Here is a 6,489-nt window from a genome sequence, read left to right as displayed (position 1 = left end):
TAAGGTATCAATTTACATAAAGCACAATAATTGAATTTGAACAAATCTGTAAAAGGACTTCATTGTTGATTTTCAAAAGTCAAAAGACAAAGATTCATTGTATTATTTACAAAACAAAATAGACACACATATATGAATATCAATATGATAATAATATCCCCTTTCTCTTGTACAAATATTCACCCTGTTTTTACATCAAACAAAATATAAGCAAAGCTTTAGTATTTATGTTACAGTTTAGTGGGAGGGGTGTTAACGTCACAACTCGAGTCCTACACTTTGAGATGCCAACACAAATGACTTTCAACATATTAAACTTCTGGAGCATCGTAAAACACCAGATTCACTTGTCAATTTCTTAACAGATCCAGCATCGACAACCTTAAAATTTTGTTCTTGGTTATAGTTAGGCTTAGCTCCACCTACACATGTTTGCTTATTGAAAGATGCTCCATTTTTAAATACATCCCCTACTGAATAAAATTTCCATAAACCTTTCTCTCCTTTTCTCCATGTAACCTCTTTGTTCCCAACATCATTCGGAGCAACGAAAAAATTGGCCTCACTCTTGATGCTAGGGCTCATGCTACCACCGATGGCATATTGTTCCCACCCTTGGTAGAAATTGTTCGCTACGTATGCATATCCATGGCGAACTCTGCAATATAATTTAATATATAAAAACTGCAGATAATTCATGTAAATATGCATTAAAAAACATGGAGCTCACCGATCCATAATTATTATTTACCTTGGCATTCTTTGGTTGCGATTAGGTCCGAAATGGTTGAAAATGACGGTGACCTTCATGTTTTGTCTCTCAAATGACCATCGTCGTGTCCGAGGAGCATAGCTTTGTCTTGGTTCTGAACCAGGTTGTTCGATCACGGTGATGTTGGTGGAACCGCGAGTGACATCGAGGAGGCCGTCCCGCACTCATGCAATGTGTTATGATCGATCCACACTTTTCTTGTGGTGACCAATCTTATAGCGTCTCCATCCATTTGGCCTAAAGGATCACCTTCGCGTTTGGACCCATCACGGTGCTAGGTGGTTGGGCCTTGCAATGGTGGATGTGAAGCCCATGGATGATTATATCGATCGCTTGGTACACCAATAGACATCCAGGCGCCGATTATGTGGACATCGACGCCACGACCGTCAATGGCGGTGAAGTCGCTTAAAAGAAGTGGTCTTTGGAGTGTGATGGTCATGCTATTTTTGAATGTGATCCATACTTTTCCTTTGATCATTGTTGTTCCATAACGAAGGGTCCCTGATTTAGGACTCAAAGGGTCGTCGGAAGGATCAATAACCTTGTATTTCACGACGTCTTTACCAATGTTGTTGATCATTTTACCGACAAAACCGACGGAGCATTTGGCTAATTGTTGTCGTTGACTTCGCCAAAGAGGGTTCCGTCTCCAACATTTATCAATTACATTCATATTAGCCAAACTCGAACTCGGACTTGCCATTAGAATGACCATGAAAAGGGCTAATGTGAAGCAACATGATAATGTTGTTGCCATTTTTGTACTCGTTTTTTTGAGTGGAAGATGGAAGAATAATGAGAGATTATTGATGGATTTATATTGCAAAAAAATTACCAAATTTGAGAGTTAAAAAATGTGTTCATAATGTTACAAGGTGAATGTTATTGTTGTTTTTATTGAATGCAAATAGTTTGGGCTACTTTGTTAGCAACTAACTTGTTTTTGTTGAGACAAAAATTGTTCATTTGTTTATTTTGGTGAATTTTACTAGTGGTTATTGTACTATGCATAAGTTGCATATTTAATCCCAGTGTATTCTAATTTGGTCAATTAATTCATGTGGTTTTAGAATTTTAAATTTCAATCACGAACCAAATGGTAAACGATACATTTATTATTAAGTTATATTTTGCTATTTCTAAAATTGTATGTGACAAATAGATTATCACAAGTATAATGTCATGTCAATTTATTATTTTCACACAATACTAGTAAACATGTCACAAATGGATTTAATGACTACCCTTTGAATCGGGATTGAAATTTAGATATTCAAAAGTATAGATTAAACCTATAACTTACATAAATCACGAACCAAATGGTAGACATTACATTCATTAAGTTATATTTTGCTATTTCTAAAATTGTATGTGACAAATAGATTATCACAAGTATAATATCATGTCAATTTGTTATTTTCACATAATACCCATAAACATGTCACAAATAGATTTAACAACTATCGTTTCAATTAGAATTGAAATTTAAATTTTCAAAAAGTATAGATTAAACCTATAACTTACATATATCATGAGACCAATAACAAAATTAGGCCTAATGGATTTTTTTATAACAAGCCTAATGGATTTAAATGTTACTTCATGTCAAAAGTTTCAAAATTTAAATTGACTTAATTAAAATATAATAACTAAATTTATAATTTAAGCATAGTATATGGAGTAATAGCAAAATTGATTTTTTTATAAAATGTTCTTTGCTTTGTACTCACAAAGAAAAGAGTGTGCTAGGGTTATTTCATTACTCAAGGTAAAAATATATGTGGTCAAGTTTGAGAGTTAGTTTCATTAAAATAACATTTTGATACTTCTTAACTTAAAATTTAATTATTACAATTATTTGTATTTTCTATCCAAATTTACTAACTATCAAATATATTTATTCGAGTGTACGATTAAGTTCATAATAATTTCAAGGTGGTATGATTAAATGAATATATTGATGGTAAATTTTGTAAAATGTAATAATATTTAAAAATCTCTGGCATAAAAAAATCTAGCTTGGTTTTATGTTCACAATTTTAACAAGAGTGTCCAAATTAATTAAATTATATATTGTGAGTGTCTAAATTGCTAATTTAATATAAATTAAGAAATAGTAGTGGCGGTGAGATTAATGTTATGGTTGCATGATCAATTTTGGACTTAATATAGATTTCACTTGGTACCTGCTCAAGCTTAACCTCCCATTGCCATTGTAACCAAAGGCAAATTTGTCGGGATAGGTAGAGGATTTGGGCCCAATATTTGAAAATTTTCAATTTAGCCTCTTTATAAATCGAGAAATTATAAATTAATATTTTAGTGAAATTGTACTTTAACCTTAAAAGAATGAAAATTTTGTAAAACAATCCTCTTATAAATAAAAAAATATAAATTAATATATAATAAAATTCCACTTTAACCTCCCTAAAATGAAAAAAAGTTATTTAATCACTTTAGAAACAATGAAATTATAAATTAATGCATAATAAACTTATATTTTGGATCTATGAAAAATTATAATTAAATTTCCAACTTGTTAAAAAAAATTCGAATTTGCCATTGGTTGTGGCTATAACTACATATTAACACGCCATACCAATGAACAAACATGTCCTCCACTTGAGCAGCGCCTCGCTACTATCACTCTCGAGAATTACCTGACTTTACTCCAAACTAGAGTTGTTCATGGCTGGGTTGGGCCAACCCAAAAAATGAGAGGGTTTGTGCAAAAAATTGGTTCGAAAAACGAGCTTAGGCAAAAAAAAAAGACCCGTTTAGAAAATGAGATAGGCCTCGGGTAAGGTTTTTGGCCCAGACCCAACCCAACCCAAATTTTCAAAAAAAAAAAGCCTTGCTGTTTTTCCACGTTTTACTGTTGTTTTCCCACTATTTTGCTACCATTTCACTACTATGTTACTACTATTTTGTTGTTAACGTTTGGATATTGTATAACACTTGTTTTATTGTTAATTTTGCTACTATTTTAGAGTCATTTGCTTGTTAAGTTGCACTTATCTTAGTATTGTTTAAATATAAAAACTTTTTTTAACTCATTTTCAATTTGTTAGAAAACTTTTATTTTAATATTTTTAATGTATTTGGTGTATTATATTTTTAAATTTTTTATATAAAAATAAAATTAAAAAAATAATATGGGTCAAGCCAGACCAAGCTTGAGTTTTAACATTTTTATCCAGATCAAACTTGGACAAAAAATCTAAGCTACTTTTTAGGGATCCAACCCGACCCTAAAGTTTTGTTAGTCCCAGCCATGTACAACTCTCCTCCAAACCACTTCCAATCCATCAAACACCGCCCATAATTCCAAATGGAGAACCAATGTGATGCCAAAATCTTGCTAAACCCAATAATCAAAAAATTAGTGATAAATATAAATGTGAATGGTTGATTTCAAAATAAGTTATGAATTTACATAAAGCACAATAATTGAATTTTAAAAAATTAAAATAAGAGGACTTCTTTGTGGATTTCTATAAAGTCAAAAAAGATGGAGATTCATTTATTATTTACAAAATAAAACAGACACATATATAAATATCAATATGATAATAATATCCCCTTTCTCTTGTACAAATAATCACCCTTTTTTTACATCAAACAAAATATAAGTAAAGCATTAGCATTTACTTTACAATTTAGTGGGAAGGATGTTAACGTCACAACTCGAGTCCTACTCTTTGAGAAGCCAACACAAATTACTTTCAACATATTAAACTTCGGAGCATCGTAAAACACCGATTCACTTGTCAATTCCTTAATAGATCCAACATCGACAACTTTAAAATTTTGTTCTTGGTTATAGTTAGGCTTAGCTCCACCTACACATGTTTGCTTACTAAAAGATGCTCCATTTTTAAATACATCCCGTACTGAATAAAATTTCCATAAACCTTTCTCTCCTTTTCTCCATGTTACCTCTTTGTTCCCAACATCATTAGGAGCGATGAAAAAATTGGCTTCACTCTTGATGCTAGGGCTCATGCTACCACCAATGGCATATTGTTCCCACCCTTGGTAGAAATTGTTCGCTACGTGTGCATATCCATGGCGAACTCTGCAATATAATTTAATATATAAAAACTTCAGATAATTCATGTAAATATGAATTAAAAAACATGGAGCTCACCAATCCATAATTATTATTTACCTTGGCATTCTTTGGTTGCGATTAGGTCCAAAATGGTTGAAAATGACATGACCTTCATGTTTTGTCTCTAAAATGACCATCGTCATGTCCGAGGAGCATAACTTTGTCTTGGTTCCTAAACCGGTTGTTCGACACGGTGATGTTGGTGGAACCATGAGTGACATCGAGGAGGCCATCTTGGCACTCATACAATGTGTTATGATCAATCCACACTTTTCTTGCGGTGACCAATCTTATAGCATCTCCATCCATTTGGCCTAAAGGGATCACCTTCGCATTTGGACCCATCACAGTGCTAGGTGGTTGGGCCTTGCAATGGTGGATGCGAAGCCCATGGATGATTATATCGGTCGCTTGGTACACCAACAAGCAGCCAGCGCCAGTTATGTGGACATCGACGCCACGACCGTCGATGGTAGTGAAGCTGCTTAAAAGAAGTGGTCTTTGGAGTGTGATGGTCATGCTATTTTTGAATGTGATCCATACTTTTCCTTTGATCATTGTGGTTCCATAACGAAGGGTCCCTGATTTAGGACTCAAAGGGTCGTCAGAAGGATCTGTAACCTTGTATTTCGCGACGTCTTTACCAATGTTGTTGATCATTTTGCCGGCAAAACCGACAGAGCATTTGGCCAATTGTTGCCGTTGACTTCGCCAAAGAGGGTTCCCTCTCCAACATTTATCGATTACATTCATATTAGCCAAACTCAAACTAGGACTTGCCATTAGAATGGCCATGAAAACGGCCAATGTGAAGCAACAAGATAATGTTGTAGCCATTGTTGTACTCTTTTCTTGAGTGGAAGATGGAAGAATAAGGAGAGATTATTGATGGTTTTATACAGCAAAAAAATTGTCGAATTTGAGAGTTAAAAAATTTGTTCATAATGTTACAAGGTGAATGTTATTGTTGTTTTTATTGGATGCAAATAGTTTGGGCTGCTTTGTTAGTAACTAATTGCTTTTTTGTTGAGACAAAAAATTGTTCATTTTTTTATTTTTAGTGAATTTTTATTAGTGGTCATTGTACTATGCATAAGTTGCGTATTTAATTCCTATAATGAGTGTATTCTAATTTGTTCAATTAGGCTCTATGATTTTAGAATTTTAAAATTTCAATCATGAACCAAATGGTAGACATTACATTTATTATTAAGTTATATTTTGCTATTTCTAAAATTGTACATGACAAATAGATTATCACATGTATAATGTCATGTCAATTTGTTATTTTCACATAATACTCGTAAACATGTCACAAATGGATTTAATGACTACCCTTTGAATCGAGATTGAAATTCAAATATTTAAAAGTATAGAGACTAAAAATGATTAAATTGCTAATAAAGACTATTTTAATATTTTACTCTTTATCATTCTATTTGATAAGGAATAAATAAGTTAAGCTTCAACAAATCGAATTTATCAATTCAACCAATTAAATTAAAAGTCGATATATAATTCAATCCGGCATGTAATACAAACTAAAATTTAAAGATCCAATGAAAGATTAAATCGATTAAAATTCAAATTTAAGTTTATT

At 32.4% G+C, this 6,489-nt stretch overlaps 2 pseudogenes; both read right to left on the bottom strand.

The window, feature by feature from the left end:
- Positions 1 to 303: 303 nt before the first annotated feature.
- LOC128041788 (probable pectate lyase 4) lies at positions 304 to 1,532 on the bottom strand (annotated as a pseudogene).
- A 2,505-nt stretch (positions 1,533 to 4,037) lies between these two features.
- On the bottom strand, positions 4,038 to 5,726 carry LOC105772096 (pectate lyase 1-like; annotated as a pseudogene).
- Between the last annotated feature and the right edge of the window lie 763 nt (positions 5,727 to 6,489).

Source organism: Gossypium raimondii, chromosome 6 (assembly GCF_025698545.1).
Source record: "Gossypium raimondii isolate GPD5lz chromosome 6, ASM2569854v1, whole genome shotgun sequence".
NCBI lineage: Eukaryota > Viridiplantae > Streptophyta > Magnoliopsida > Malvales > Malvaceae > Gossypium > Gossypium raimondii.
The sequence above is the reverse complement of the archived record's forward strand: the minus strand, read 5'-3'. Positions and strand labels throughout refer to the sequence as shown.